This window comes from Pogona vitticeps, chromosome 2 (assembly GCF_051106095.1).
Source record: "Pogona vitticeps strain Pit_001003342236 chromosome 2, PviZW2.1, whole genome shotgun sequence".
Classification (NCBI taxonomy): domain Eukaryota; kingdom Metazoa; phylum Chordata; class Lepidosauria; order Squamata; family Agamidae; genus Pogona; species Pogona vitticeps.
Genome location: NC_135784.1, coordinates 208,400,502 through 208,417,573, shown reverse-complemented (window position 1 = coordinate 208,417,573; position 17,072 = coordinate 208,400,502).

The window sequence follows — 17,072 nt, the reverse complement described above, 5'->3', positions numbered from 1 at the left end:
CTCTCCAAAAGTGTTTTGAACAGGTGACAGACGCCCAGCTAACACCTGAAACCCCAGTGAGATTTTGTGAGAAAAAGGGAATTTTATATAGAGAGACCCTGAGGAATATCTCAAAAGGGGGAGATGGGATCAGAAGTCAGCTAGTGGTACCTGAAAAGTATCGCCCCATGATCTTACAAAGGGGGCACTCTGACATGTTTGCTGCGCACTTAGGGGTGAACAAAACACAGCAGAGAATCACACAGAATTTTTACTGGCCTGAAATAGGGAAGCAGATCAAGGAGTTCTGTAAACAATGTGATGTGTGTCAGAGGCAGGGGAATAACCGTGACAGGACCAAAGCGAAGTTGTGCCCTTTGCCTGTGATTGACACTCCGTTCAAATGTATAGGGGTGGATATTGTGGGACCTTTGCCCAAGGCCACAAAGAGGGGGAACCGGTTCATTCTCACCATTGTGGACCATGCCACGAGGTACCCTGAAGCCATTCCCTTGACTAACATTGAAAGTAACACAGTGGCAGATGCCTTGGTGGGGTATATGTCCAGGATGGGATTCGCCTCAGAAATAATCACAGATTTGGGCGCATCGTTTACATCGAAGCTCATGAAACGGTTATGGCAAATCTGTGGAATTAAACACAAGGAAACCACTGCCTATCACCCTGAAAGTAATGGGTTAACGGAGAAGTTCAATGGGACTCTAATGCGCATGATTAGGGCTTACTTGGCAGAGAATCCAAACAATTGGGACCAGAAGCTGCAATCCCTTTTGTTTGCTTATCGATCAGTGCCACAAGCCAGTACCGGGTTCAGTCCGTTTGAACTTTTGTTTGGGAGAAGGGTGAAAGGGCCCCTGGATTTAATCAAACAAAATTGGGAGCAGATCACCCAGGATGACCCACAAGACGTTGTGACATACATAGACACCTTGATGAATGACCTAAAGAGAAACCTAGAGCTAGCAGCAGAGACCCTGCAAGCTCAAAAGGTCAGAAAGAAAGCTTGGGATGACCAGGAAGGCAGGGAGAGGCACTTTAACCCAGGGGAGGGAGTGCTTTGGCCCAGGCCCTGCAAAGAGAACAAACTGCAGCTGGGTAGCCCAGAAATAAAATACTTGGGTCACATAGTAGGGGGAGGAGTGATAAAACCCCTAGAGGCCAAGATAGAAGCAGTTCGTGATTGGCCTAGACCCAACACCAAGAAAAAAGTCAAATCATTTCTTGGGTTGGTGGGCTACTACAGAAAGTTCATCCCGAGGTTTAGCGAGATGGCGACTCCGCTGACCGATCTGACGCGGAAGAAGACTGATGACCGCATCCCGTGGACCAGCGACTGTGAGGAGGCGTTCCGGAGGTTGAAGGAGGCGCTCATCAATTATCCAGTGCTGCATGCTCCAGACTTCGACCGGGAGTTCATCATCTACACCGATGCGTCTAACAGCGGGGTAGGAGCAGTTCTTTGCCAGGAGGATGAAAATGGTGACCAGCATCCAGTGTCCTACCTGAGTAGGAAACTCCAGAAAGGTGAGAGACATTTGGCAACCGTGGAAAAGGAGTGCCTGGCCATAGTCTACGCGATCCAGAAGGCCAAGCCTTACATCTGGGGAAGACATTTTATTCTGTGCACTGACCATTCACCACTGCAATGGTTAAAGACAATGAAAACCCACAATAGTAAACTTATGAGGTGGGCTTTAAACCTGCAAGACTATGACTTTGAAGGGAAGGTGGTCAGAGGGTCAGTGAACTGTGTTGCTGACGCCTTGTCAAGAAGACCTGAAGATTGAAGACGGCGAAAGAAACATGGACTATGTATATATTTTGGTGACCAAAGGTTAAATGTATCTGGTTATTAAATATGCCTGGTTTGTATGAATAAAGGTAACTTGATGTATTGTAAATGGTAAATGTTTAAATGCCTAATTGATATGTTTATCCTAGAGTAAGTATGGTAGTGTATGTTAATGTATAACTGTTTTTGTATGTTTTGGATCCAGGTTGTTTTTTGGAGAAAAGCACCTTAGCTTTCCCCCTACAAAACAACTTATAAAGAGGGGAGGTGTTACATACAGCACTGATGTTACCTGTCTGTCATGGGTTTGGAGGGAAAGTTCCATCCTATGGGGAGTGGAAGGCGGGACATCAGGAGGAGGGGCTGTACTGTATATATATGTGAAGCCTGTGTGGAGAAGTCAGAAGCTGGAGGAGAGCTGAGAGAAGAAGCTGGAGTGGGAGTCTGTGTGTCAGACAGGGTACTACTGTGTGTCAGTCAGTACCAACCTGATAGGTTCAGGTGTCTGTATGGGAAGCCAGAGCTGATAGGTTCAGGGTCTGTGCTTTATTTAAAGGTGTTCTGTGTGAACCAAACTGGTGTATGTATGATTGAGACTAAGCCACGTTACTGTATCTTATTCACTTGATCATTTTATTTTCCCTGTGTGTTACTTAAATAAACCTTATTCCTTTATTTGTTAAAAATCCATTCCTGGTCTGTGTGACTCCTTACAGGGAATGGTTGGTGGCAGCTTAGTGAAAGTGTGGCATCCTCCAGTAGGTCTGGGTTTGTCACAGTCACATTGCCCAGTTCCCTGCGTTTGGATGCATGTTTCTGAAAGTGGAGCTCAGGACAAAATAGATATTCTCTTGGTGTACTGCCCACCCTGTGGTGCAACAACCTCTCTTCCAGAGCTAACTGAGCTGGTATCAGGGGTGGTGTTGGAGTCCCCTCAGCTTGTCCTGTGGGGGGACTTTAACATCTATGCTGAGGCAGCTCTGTCAGGGATGTCTCAAGACTTCATGACCACCACAATGACCATGGGTCTGTCCCAAATGGTATCTGCCCCCACCCGTACCGCAGGCCACACTTTGGACCTGGTCTTCTGTACTGGCACAGATGTCAGTGACCTGGGTGTAGAGGAACTTTCTGCAGGGCAATCCTGCCCTGAAGGTTGATGGATTCGGATGGCTTTGTGTTTGCCCTTGGGGAGTTTCCTGCCACCTTGACAGGTGATTCTGTTGAATCTCTGGTTGATCTTTGGAACAGGTAAATGGCAAGAGCAAACACATGGTTTCTCCTAAACATCTCCTCCCTCAGAGTAGAGCCAAACTGGCTGCCTGGTTTACCAGGTTGCTGGTGTAGATGAAATGAGTGGGCCGTAGATTTGAGCGATGATGGTGTAAAACCCAGAGTGAATCTGATTTTAAAAAAGCTAGGGCCCATTGGAAGGCCTATTTCATTGCAGTGAAAGCGGCAAAAAACTCATTTTTCTCTGCCACCAGTGCATCTGCATGGAATCGCCCAGCAGAGCTTTTTCAAATGGTCGAGGACCTGCTGCATTCTGGCCTCCAGTAAGATAATGCAGACCACACTGCGAAGAATTTGTACAACACTTCGCAGGCAAAATTGCTCAGATCTGCTCTGGCTTGGATGCTGTAGTTGGTTCAGGTCCTGTGAATGCAAGTGTGGCCCCTGCTTGTCCTGTGTTAATAGATGAGTTTCAGTTTTTGTAGTCTGATGATGTGGTCAGGACCCTCGAGGAGGTGAGGGCTACCACGTGTCTGCTGGATCCTTGCCTTTCCTGGCTCATAAAAGCTGCCAAAAAGAGATCGGCCGAGTGGGTAGGAGGAATGGCGAATGCCTCCTTGCAACAGGGCAGGATCCCTGGATGCTTAAAGGAAGCAATAGTAAGACCATTGTTTTAAAAAAGCCCTCTTTGGACCCCACAATGCTGACCAGTATCTAATATCCCATTCTTGGAGAAGATGCTAGAGAGGGTTGTGGCCTCTCAGCTCCAGAAATTTCTGGATGAAATAGATTATCTAGATCCATTTCAGTCTGGCTTCAGGCCTGGTTGTGGGACAGAGAAGGCTTTGGTTGGCTTGGTGGATGACCTACACTAGGAACTGGATAGGGGAATCTGTGTCCCTGTTGGTTTTGCTGGACCTCTCAGTGGCTTTGAGTATTATTGACCATAGTTCATCTCTCTGGAATCTGACTTTGGGGCACTGTTTTACAGTGGTTCTCATCCTTCCTGGAGGAAAGAACTCAGAAGGTGGTGTCAGGGGATTCCTGTTTGACACTCTGGCTGCTGACCTATGGGGTCCCTCAGGGTTCTGTTCTGTTTCCTATGTTGTTTGACATCTACATGAAGCCACTGGGAGAGATTATCCAGAATTCTGGAGTTCAGTGTCACTAGTATGAGGATGACACCCAACTCTGCCTCTTCTTGCCACCTAAATCTAAGGAAGCTACTTCGGTTTTAGCTCAGTGTTTGGTATTGGGAATGGACTGGGTGAGGGTGAATAAACTGAAACTTAATCCAGGCAAAAATCCATGTTGACCAGAATGCAAGAGGTGCTTCTGGTCAGCTGAAAGACAGATCAAGGAATAGGGATGCAGCCTGAACTGGATGAGGTTATATTCCCCCTGACAAAACAGGTGTGTAGCTTGGGGGTGCTCCTGGATTCATCCCTGAGCCTGGATGCCCAGGTCTCAGCAGTGGCTAGGAGTGCATTTGCACAATTAAAACTAATGGACCAGCTACATCTATTTCTTGAGAAATTTGATCTGGTCCCTGTGATGCACGCCCTAGTTACTTCCCAGCTGAATTACTGTAACATGCTTTGTGTGGGCTGCCAATGGAAAATATCAGGAAACTTCAGCGGGTTCAAAATGCAGCAGCCAGATTCCTGACGGCGGTTGGTTACAGCCCCATTTTACACCAACTTCACTGGCTGCCAATCAGTTTCCGGGCACAAATCAAAGTGCTGGTTACACCAAAAGAAGCAGGAAGACCGACCTGGTTCATTCGTAAGTCAGAGAAGGGGCAGCTGCAGGCAGCTTACTTCCTTCTCTAAGCCAGAAAAAGAACACTGAACAGCACCCTCTTCTGATTCTGGGGGTGCAGAAATAAGAGGGAATGAGGGCTTTGAACCCACCCCTTGGCCAAAGACAGTAGAGCCACCAATTGCTCCTCAGATACAGGAACATTGGCATTTGCCTATTAATTAGGCCATGACTTCACTTGGATGCCCTTTACTATCTTATTCTGGCATTGAACAGAGGGGCTCCTTTCTCTTTCTTTGCTCTTCTCTCTTTTTCCTAGGTATGCCTTGTATTTCTAGTTTGTGAACATTGAAAGTGAGACAGTATGACTCAGCTTGCACTGAAAAAACATGTGTTTGCATGAAAGGAGGACAAGGTGGAGAAAGCAAGACCTCAGATTTTCCTAGGATGGCTTCTACCTATTTTGAATTCCTTTCACTCTTAGACTGCTAAACTTTTAACAGTCAGGAGCCCCCTTACTTTAATTTTTGCCTCTTCTTTTAAAACTAAGAGAGCTGTTTTGGGAACAACAACTGTTTTAAAAGTAGGTGAGAAATAAATCAGATAAATAATACATATGCAAATACATGTCAAAAAATCTGAATATGATCCCAAGAATGCACAATCATCACCTAGGCTTGGTGTTCTTTCTCACCGAGTATCAGCAGTAGTCTGCTCAGAGGAGTTTGAAATGGGATTTATAAAAATGATTCAGTGGCTTTATGAACAATAATATTTGCTACCAGCCAGAGTGATCATGGTGAGGCAGAAATAAAATCCCACTGGGTGAAATTATGATAAAAATTATAATTCTTTGAATAGCTTGAAAAGAAAAGTGTTCCACTATTTAAAAGTTGGATGCAACCTCTGTAAGATTATGGGGAGACTTGAATTCTCCAAACTGAGCTACTGGGGAAAGCCAGCCTGTGATTAATCACAAGATTAATGAGGACTAATCAAGATTATGATGTGGTATACTAATAATGCATTAATATTCTTAATTACCTCTTCTAAATACTTGGACAGGGGAAGGGGAAAGTGCCCATACACAATCTGTTACTCTCTATGTGTGTGTGTGTGTGTGCGCGCACTTGCACATGCACATATGCATACGTGTGCACAAACACACACACACAGAGTAACAGATGATGTATGGGTACTTTCCCCTTCCCCTGTCCACGTATTTATATATATATATGAATTCACTATAAGAGTGATTAAGAAACAGAAGCATTTAAGCAAAATGTTTTGGCTTCCACTTTCCTTAGTTGCTCCGGTAAATTTATGCTGTTTCCTGATGGCAATTATAGAACTTAGAGGACAGCATATTCTAAAGCAGATGAATGATATTACATGTTGTCTTCTAGGTTCAGGCCATGAAGTGTTAAGGTAGCCAGTCTGTACATTCAAACATTTCCCCTCTTTTCTAATGTGCTTGTACTTGGTGGTACCTCAGTGTCAACCACAGACAAGTCAGATAGGCTCAGATGTTCAGACTTACGTATAATAATTGGTTACCAGATTCTCAGTCAAGAGGGTAGACATGGTTTCTGAATCTTGTATGCAGATCTGTTGTTGCTTTGCCTCCATGTTGCAGATGGCATCTTGACCATCTGTTCTCAATGAGACAAATTACAGTGCACAGACTACATATGATGTTTTGTTTAATAGAGTAGGTCCTGTCAGTCACAGTGGTAGTAAAAGTGACTGTCTCCCTGAAAAGCATACATGTTATATAGCACTTGAAATCACAATCTAGAATTGCTATCTGCTGGTTTGAGGACAGCTCTTACAAAGAACATCTGTTGATTTGGTGTCTGGTAGAAAGTTATCACAGGAGGCTTGCTGATGGCTTTTGCAAGATGCTCTGAGTATGCTAACAATGGACAGCAATTGCTTTGCTATAATTTGGAGATGTTGAATGGAAATCTAGCACAAAAGGAATACATTGTTCACCTCAATTCACCTCAGTCTTGCTCCAGTATTCTATGGCAAGGCTATCTATTAGGGCAGTGGTACTCAAATTGGAGTCCCCAGATGTTCTTGGACTGCAATTCCCAGAAACCTTCACCACTTGCTGTGCTGGCCAGGATTTGTGCAAGATGGAGTCCAGGAACATCTGAGGAGTCAAGTTTGAGAACCACTGCATTAGGGGATCTTCTCACTAAAGTATTTTATCCATAGATTACTGAGGCAATTCTCAGCAAGCAGTGTGACTGAGAGGGCATTCCCCTCCGCTTTACAGCTGGTATATGTGGAGAAAAGCAAAATGTGGAAGTAGAAAGACATCTGTTTTCCCTCTGGTTTCTCCTCTTCTGATCCCAGACTTCTGTTTGGGTGATTCCAGGTGAATTCTGGGGCTAGAAGTCCTTGACATCTGAAAATCCCATCTCTACTTTTAGATGTTTTAAATATGCTGGAAAAGACATTCCCTTGAGTGGGAAGTAGCTCTTTTTGTCTGGGAATCAATGACAACTGGCAGATATCCTCTGTGAAACTGGTGTTTCTTGAGTTCATGAGTTCTTTTTAAATAATTTTCTTCACTGTTACAAATCAGCCTGATTCTTAGAGCCAAGCTATTTATAATATTCCTCTTTATAAGTTTTGGAACTGCACAGTTTCCACTCCAGATATGTGTGGCCATCAGTGGGCTTGTTACAAAAGTCAGTAAGAATGTTGTTGTTTTCAGTAGTAAGGAGAACATGATGGAAAAGGATAGGTGGACTTTACATGTTGCTGCTAGATATAGATGTGATTGTGGGATGAACAGAGTTAATGTATGATTTAAATTTTCCCAGTTGTTCCTTGCCTTTCGTGCAGACAATAAAGATATCATCAGGGTATTGCCACCATATGAAAGGTTTGTCTCCCGCCTTGTTCAGAATCTTTCCTTCCAGTTTGCCCATGAACAGATTTGCATAAAAAGGAGTCATGTGAAGGCTCATTGCTATATCTTGCAGTTGTAAGTAGTGTTTTTCATTAAATGTAACATTATTACAAGTAAGGACTTACGTTTCCAAATGGGAAATAACCTCTGTGGGAGGATCTTTAGGTTTAACATATGAATATAATCAATACAATCTACAGTAGGGGGTGGACAGTTTTCCAGGATCAAGGGCCACATTTGAATCTACTCAAACTTATTAAGGAGTATACCAGTTTTTATTTTGCTGCTATCGCTGTGCCTTCTGAATATTTTTTTTAATTTAATTAATTTATTTGTTTAATTTAAATACTGCCCATCTTAGTTACTCCGAGCAGTGAACGAAAAAGATCGCAAAACTACATGTAGTCAACAATAAATAGCAATATAACATTAACAAACACTGTATAAAGACAGAAAGGGAAACAAAAAGAAATCATCTAGCCACATTCAAATATAGCTCTACAATGATTCCCTCAAAGGTAGAATGTTATTAAAGACATCTTTGGAAAGCTCCAGCTTAGCAAGTTTCCTAAATGGTTCATGGCTGTCTTCTTCCCCCAGTGGAACTGCTGAGGTTTGGTGGCAGTTCTGGTAGCTCTCTGTGGTACAAAGCCAGGAAGGACCAAAGAGCAGAAAGGCAGCTTCTCTTCCTGAAGTCACAGGAAGGGAAAAATCAGGACATGGCCAGTACACTTCAGTAGCACAAAGCATGGTGGTAGGCGCTACCACCAATACCAGGGGTTTCTCTGTAGCAGGGATTAATGGGGAGGTGTTCTGCAAAAGGTTTTCCACTGCAGCGTGAATTTTATCTTCTTTTCTTTTGAGAGCAAGAAGAGTTTTCAAAGTGAGGTTATCCGATCTTTTTTAAAAAAACCAAACTCCTCATTTTCTCTCTCCCCCCTCCTCATATGATTATCATGAAAAAAGTGGATTGCTCCATCAAATCTGTGTCCACATTTTCCCCAAGGACCTCATATCAATCTCATTCTGCTTTGGGTTTCAGATGCAGCCACCTTGCTAAAGCTGATCAGGTGGGTCTGGATCAGTATCTGAATGGAATGTCACCTGAGAACCGCAGGTGCCCTGTCTTGAGTCCTATACTGGCAGAAAGCTGGGATTGAAGTCTACCAAGGTATTTGTTCAATTGTCTTTACCAAACTCTGCATGTCAAGCCAGATTTGAAAGATGGGGAGGGTGGCTGAGATCTGATCTTTTGTTCCTAGACAAGAATTTGAACAACAAATCTTTCAAGTTCAGCACCTGATCTTTTATACCAGAGGTCATCAATCCCCGGTCCACGGCCCAGTGCTGGTCCATGTCCTGAGCCAGACTGGCTGCGGAGACAGGCCTCCCACCCCCCTCCTCATGTACTCCCCCTGCATAGCCCGTTTGCGCCTGCACCCACGTGAGTGCCCCCCACACCTTTGCACATGCACACAAACACCCCCTGAGTGCTGCAGCACCCTTTGCACATGCGCATGAGAGTGATCGTGCTCGCACCAGTGCTCTGCCACCCTTTGTGCATGCACACAAGTGTGCAAGCACCCGCATAAGCACCCCCCGTTCCTTTGTGCATGAGCGTGCCCGCTCATTTGCACTTGCACATGCGCACGAGCGCAGGGGGGTGTCCCGCCTTCCCCAGCTGGTCCGCAGGGCTAAAACAGTTGGGGACCACTGCTTTATACCACAATAGATCCAGTCAACCCGAAGGACTGCTATTTTCCAAACCAGGCAAATGTCCCTCTAACTGCTTGCACAGCACGGTGGACATGATCCCAAGATCAAGTGCCACTTCAGCCATAGGCTAAATAGCCATTGCTTTCAACTAATAGCTACTTCTTTATTGCAAAGCTCTGTGGGTGGGAACGGATACATTTGCAATGAAATAAGGGGCAGAGCAGAAGGGGGGTATTTTGCTTTTCTGATGCCACCCATTTTCCTTCAGAAAATACCCCTCAGCTGCTTTTGGTACATAGTGACATGATATGGAGGCCTGCAGATTTAGCAGCTGGAAACAAAATGCAATTGCAATTTAAAGAGCTTAGTCCTATTCCAAACTCTTACTCACATACTGCATAAAGGCACAAACTTCACATGCACAGGTACACACTCAGTCTATTGGACTGCGATCTGCAACTGCCTAAAATTAAAGAAGATCTTTTTCCAGTGCCTATCTACTTTACCTCCTGAGAATTAGAGCAATGCAAATAGCAGACTCTTTCTAGTCTCTTAACTTCCTACCCTCATAAAATGCCCACCAAACACAGGGAAGAAGGGAATTCCCTTTTAGGTACTTTGCAATTCGAGCTTGCAGGATAGTTCAGGCTTTTCGCTGGCACGTCAGCTGTTATTGTGTTCCTGTTTTGGACTTTCTGGTTCTCACAGTATTACTTCCATTTCCCCAGTGTATGTTTTTTCTCTCTCAATCTTTGGGTAACCAGACATTTTGGACTTCTGCTCTCAGAATCACTTGCTGGCTGGGGCTCTTTGGAGTCAAAGTCTCACGTATTTGGACAACAAATAATTTCCACAGAGCTTTATAGCTAGGAAGGAGGAAGAATGAATGAGATGGAGTAAAAGGACCACCTCATTCTGTCCTCTCCCATGAAGGATGATTGGACTTCTGACCAAGCATTTCAGGGTTATGTAGTGACCTGAATGGCTTCTTTCTAATCACACACAGTTTTTACTACCATTTCTCTTGTCCCTGCAAGGAGAACAAACCTATCTGTTCTAAAGGAAATCAACCCTGAGTGCTCACAGGAAGGACAGATCCTGAAGCTGAGGCTCCAATACTTTGGCCATCTCATGAGAAGAGAAGACTCCCTGGAAAAGACCCTGATGCTGGGAAAGTGTGATGGCAAGAGGAGAAGGGGACGACCGAGGATGAGATGGTTGGACAGTGTCACCGAAGCAACCAACAAGAATTTGACCCAACTCCGGGAGGCAGTGGAAGATAGGAGGGCCTGGCGTGCTCTGGTCCATGGGTTCACGAAGAGTCGGACATGACTAAACGACTAAATGATGACAATGACTCTTATCCCTTAAAAGAAGTTCTGCTTCATTTCTTCACTGTCCCATTTCCATTTTTCCTTCTACAGTTTCTGTACCAGTTCTCTGCTGAGCTGATAACTGTTTGTGTCACAGGTACAGTAGAACAGGCAGCTGCATGGAGTGAGAGCCTGGTATCACTATGGTAACAGACAGATTGCAGTTCATTGTTGTGTGGTGCAAGAGGCTACTTCTTTTAAGGAAAAAAAATGAGGGCCAACTCTTGAAGAGGGGCCTTTTGCCTCCCAGGAGATTAAGTTGTTGTGTCATGGATGCCACAAAGAAGGGTGACACTGGAACCTGGATTCTGGCATTGATTTAGCACAAGGGTAGGGAATCTCCACCTGTCCAGATCTTTTAGACCACAGCTCTCATTATCCCCTTCCAGCTGGATGAAGCTGATGGGAGTTAACAGCCAAAAAAAGTCTGGGAAGCCATATTAATCTCTATCTTTGAGTTTGCAGGTATGAATTCTATTCAGTCATTAATTACAGAACCAAGTGTTGTCAATTGTCTCATCCCCTCTGTCACAGGTTTCTCTCTGTGAGCAACAACGGGTCTAAAGAAGAAAGGGCTCTATTTATGTGTAGGATTTTTATGTGAACCAAAATCCTGGAAAATCAAGGTTCTTGCTTGCACATACCACGTGCCAGTAAGCTCTTCTCTTGAGATCCATCGTCCTTTGCATAGATGGTGGAATGGGATGGGGTCAGGGGCATTCAATGCCAACTATGCTGCCAATGCTAGCTTCTACAGTGACTGAATAGGTCTGAATAAGTCTGATGCAAGAAAGAAAGAAAATTCCACTGAAGTGTGCTAATTAATAGAATTCATGTCGTCACTTGGTCAGATATGATCTGCAGCCTATCATCTGTATTAGCCAAATGATTTTATTTAACCTGATTTATTACCTGCTTTATTGAACCTGATTATTATCCATACACACACATTAATAGTATTGTGCTTGTATAAATTGTCAATAAACTGCATAATCACTGTGGATTGTAGAAGATAACTAGAATTAGCCAAATTTCTACCCCTGTCTCACTATGTACCAATGGCATACTGCAAACTGGGATATAAAATAGATAGAGATGCTGATGCAGCAAAAACAAACAAACAATGATACTTGTTGTTGCAATCTTTCATGCTGCCTGAATAACGGATAGCTGTGAGGGACCTTTCTGGACTGGGATATCAATCTATCCAGCAGTAACCAAGCTATCCAGCACTAATGTTTCTTCCCTGTCTATGAATTCAAAGATAATTCTGCCTCCTTGCTCAGTGCCTCTCCCCACTCTAGAGTCTGTTGCAGTCTGTTGCTGAAAGCAGTAATATTTGTCAGTTTTCTGTTTGATCTGTTCACAATTGTAAGTAAAGAAACCATTTTTATTCTTTCTCCTACTAATATCTCAGAGTAAGTTATTGAGACTTCAAGTGCAGGTTAGTGAGAAAAGGGATGGACTGCTCTGGAGAATTTGAAAGTATTCTGATCTGTGAATCCCTGCACTTCTGTTTTGCAGCTAAAGGAATTTAATCAACATTAGAGAATGGTGCTTCGTCTTGGTTTGTGGGTCATCGAACGTGACGACCCATGACCCGCAAATTCCCCCCCAGTGGCCTGATGAATAATTTGTCAGTTTGTTGGGACATTTTTTAAGACAGTCCGTGGGGCTATCTTAAAAAAAAAAAGTCCCAGCCCCCACTGCCTTCCTATGCCAAGCGGCATAGGAAGAGGAGCGAAGCGATCAAAGCAATCCCCCAGCCCTGCTGCCTTTGCAAAGAGATGACTAGAACAATAGTATTTTAGGTATCATAGAAAAAAAGAGTGAGTAGAGGTGATGGTTTTATTTTGCCTTTGCAAAGGTAACGCAGCTGTGGGATGGCTTGGGTCCCACTTTCTGTCCTCTTCCTATGCCCCCACAAAGGCAGCAAGGTTGGGCGATTGCTTTGATCCCTCTTTGATCCCTTCCTTCCTCTTCCTATGCCTTGTGGGCATAGGAAGAAGAGGAAAACCAGACCCAAGCCATCCCCCAGTCCTGGGGGTGGGATTCCCTTTGGGCAGGCTTTAGCAAGCTGCCCAAAGGGAAAATCCCTCTCTGTTTATGCTCCCGCGGAACAGCTGATCCATGGGGGCATAAACAGATAGGGAATTAAAAGGGTTATAAAAGGATTATATTCATTGCTTTGTATTTGTCGGCGTCTCTGGACCCCAAAAATATGAAACAACAACTATCTGACGAATCAGGGATATTCAACAAATGTCCCAATTTGTTTTTATATTCGTCCCCATTTTTTTATTTTTTTATTTGATTTATACCCCGCCTATCTGGGCGACTCGTCCATGTCTAATCAACATTCAAAACTCTGCAGGTAGAGTCGGCAACTCTACCTGAAAACACATTTTAGAAGCACTCATTCTCTTGGTGGACCCAGAACTTCTGGGTCTTTCTGCCTCAATTTAGTCAGCTCTTAGTTGTTGGTGAAAGAAGATCTTTCATTCATTAGCCATTTGCAGGGTCAGAGGTCCACTGGGTCAACTATGGTCTCCCATACAGCATTCTTAAAACTTTTTTAATTGTAGTTTTGGAAGAGGCAGCTCTGTTAGTCTGTGCAAGTATATCAGGCAAAATCCAAAGAAACAAAACAAAACAAAAAGATAAAAATGTGTGGCACCTTAAAGACTAACCATTATATTCTAATGTAAGCTTTCGTGGACACGTCCACTTTGTCAGACATTAAGAGACAGAACGAAATGAAATGCAAATGAAATATCACTTTCACATTCTAAATGTCCATTGGTTACATGAATTAATTGGGCCTATACCTGTTTTACAGTCCTGTTGTGAAAACACTCCAGGAAGACAGATCTCTGCTCAGACCTGGTGTCTGTGTTCTGTCTACCTGAAATGTTTTTACAACAAGGCTGTAAAACAAATATAGGCCCAATTAATTCATGTAACCAATGAACATTTAGAATGTGAAACTGATATTTCATTTGCATTTCATTCTGTTTCTTAATGTCTGATGAAGTAGATGTGTCCACAAAAACTTACATTACATAAAATGGTTAAGGTGCCACACATTTTTTGTTTTGTTTCTTTGGATTTTGCCTGATACGCTTAAAACTTTTTGTTACTGTTGCAGAAGGTTAAAGGGCATCCCTAGGATTAGATCTTAAGTCACTGTCACATTAATGCTTTCTAAGAGAAACCTAATAAATCAGCTTGGAAAAGAAACACTACAGCAAGTCTTACTTAATAAGAGTAATAGCCTCCATTCTTGCTAATGCGAGTGGTTTTTAAAGGCACATGGCTCACTGAATGTCCCCTTCTTGGTTCATGTGCTAAGGCCACTTCTTAAAATGGGCTTGAACATCCCAGAATTGGTCTTTCTGAATGATGGGGCCAGGCGCAGGGCTTGTGTGTTTTGTGAACTGGACTGCCCAACCCATCCATTTCAGCTCACGGGCGGTTTCACAACTCTGGAATTACTTTAAGTCAGATATGTAGCTATTAGTATCAGGGAGTTTAAGCCACATTGATTTGCAGAGAAGGCTGGAGCGCTATCTGTTGATTGCAACAACATGGCTTTTTAGGCCAAGAACTGGCATTGTAGCTTTTGACTTGGCAAGAGATCAGGTGACACAAGAAGACCAGTAGGGGTCTACCTGGTTTTATTTATTTACTGTATCTATAGATCCTGCTCCTGATCTTCAGTCAAAAGGCTCCCTGACTGTCTTATACATGATCAACAAAAAAAGCAAAAAAAGCAAAAAAAGCAAAAAAAGCAAAAAAAAAAAAAGCGTGCTGCTTATATACCGCCCCATAGCGCTTCAAGCACTCTCTGGGCAGTTTACAATTTAATTATGCAGGCTACACATTGCCCCCCCAGCAAGCTGGGTACTCATTTTACCGACCTCGGAAGGATAGAAGGCTGAGTCAACCTTGAGCCGGCTACCTGGGATTTGAACCCCAGGTCGTGAGCACAGTTTTAGCTGCAGTACAGTGGTTTAACCACTGCGCCACGAGGCTCAAAAACAAAACAATCTCTGTTCTCCGGCTTTCAATATAGAAGACATGACACAAAAGAAAGAAGGAAGGAGGAGGGAGGAGGAAAAGAGGCAAACTCAGGCCTAAGTGCTACCATCATGCAGAAGGTCTTTCCATGGCCAGCTGGAACGAGAATGAGTTCAGAAAGAAGAGGAGCCAAGCAGAACTAATTTTTCAGTAGATCCTGTGGAACTATAGGATGGAATAGTCTTTGGCTGCACAACAGCCTTTGATGATGGGGCCACATTGTCCACTGCTCTTAAGGGAAGCAGGTTCGCAAAGGAAGCAGGGTAGGCTAGCTGAAACACACGTCTCTATCTTTCAGTAGAGTGGAATGGCCAGGGTCTGCATCAGGTTCTTGATGAGCTACAATAATTGACCTCAATCCTGCAGATCTCTTTTATCACATGGCTGGCACATCAGCCCCAGCAAAAGGAAAAGCCCAGTATTATTAATCAGTTGGATTTATTCTGTGTCTACGAATGGAGCAAAGCTATTCCTAATAATCATTCTTAGGGTCTCTGTTCGTTCTAGTTAATTTGTTGATGCTGTTCAGCTTAATGACCATGCCTGCAGTATAAATGTGAATGCTTGATATCCAGGTAAATATTTATGAGGTCTATTAAATGGCATCCTGTATTAATTTAGTTTTGGAATAGAACTGGATTCAGTTCCCCAAGGGGCTTTAAAGGGTAACCAGCTACAGGCTAATATAAAGTCTGTCATGGTATTTATGTTTCCTACCCCATGGGTTAGACCAGTGAACATCGGGCTGATCGAAGTTTGTTATATGCATCCATCATATCCTAATATAAATGGCTGGAAGGGGAAAACGTAAAAACAAAACAAAAAAACAAATCCAAGTTTTGCTTGCATGCCTCAGAGGTTCTGTGGAGGAAAGAACACAATTCAATTTCCTTACCCTTAAACCTGCACTGCACAACAACCGAGGGTCAATAGTCACAAAAAATGAATAATGAAATGGCTCATTCATACAGAGATGACTAGAACGGTAGTATTTTACGTATCATGAAAAAAAGTGAGTAGAGGTGATCTTTTTATTTTGTCTTTTTTAAAAAAATTCTGCATGAAAGTAGCTATGAGAGAAAAACTATGGGGGCGGTTGGGTGGGTTTGAAAGATAAAGGCCCTGAAACAGCAATTCCAAAAGACTTCCCTTTCAGCTTTTGTGCCATGTGGGAATGATGAGGGGTTGAGATGAATTAGTTGCATCAGGAACTGTCAGTTGAAGGATCCTAGCATCTTGAAGCAGTGGGCCTTAAAAGGATTCTTGTGCCCCTGAATTTCCTCATATGTAGGGGGAAAGAGGAGCAAGATAACCTTCCTTCATTTGGAAGATGCCACCTCAAGGTGCTTACAGACCCTTGAATGACGGCTTCTAATTTTTTTCTAGAAATGAAACACGTTCTCTCTCTCTCTCTCTCTCTCTCTTTCTCTCTCTCTCTCTCTCATATGTGTGTTGTGTTGTGTTGTGTTGTGTTGTGTTGTGTTGTGTTGTGGTGTGTGTGTGTGTGTGTGTGTGTGTGTGTGTGAGAGAGAGAGAGAGAGAGAGAGATGCTAAGATGCACTTGAGGCTGATAGTTTCTTCATGCTAAATGACCTCTTCTTAACTTAAAAAGGAAAGCACATCACAAACTATGTGGGATGAGAAACTGCCTCTCCATCTTTTTCTCTGTATCTTTCTCTCTATGTATGTGTAAAAGAGAGAGGGGGAGAGAAAGAGATAAAAATGCCTGTCCACCCACTTTCTCCTCAGGCTTTCCTCAATGCCCCTGGTTCTGCCAGATGTTGGCTGTCTTTCTCTCTGTCCTACTAGATATCAGCTTGGCCACAGGAGGTATCAGCTTGACACATTTTCTAGGGCACTAAAAGGAGAGCCATTTCAAAACAATTAGCTGTCTGAGGTAGAGTAGCAAATGCCAAACCTCCACCCCCAAGTCAAGATGGAAAGAGACCCAGAGCCAGCTAAAAATCAGGAAATCTCTGATGCTGGTCTGCCCATTTCTGGCAGTAAAAAGCTCCCTCAGATAGCAATCAGATAAGGGCTTTCTGATACTGTTGTACTTCCTGGAATATTGCTAATTTCATTCTTTGTTTTAACCTATTGTATTCAGAAGCCCTTAGTCTCTAGACTCTGCAATGCAGTTGTCTTGCTGTGTTATACAGTACTTACGTTACTAAACCTTGTGACATTTTGC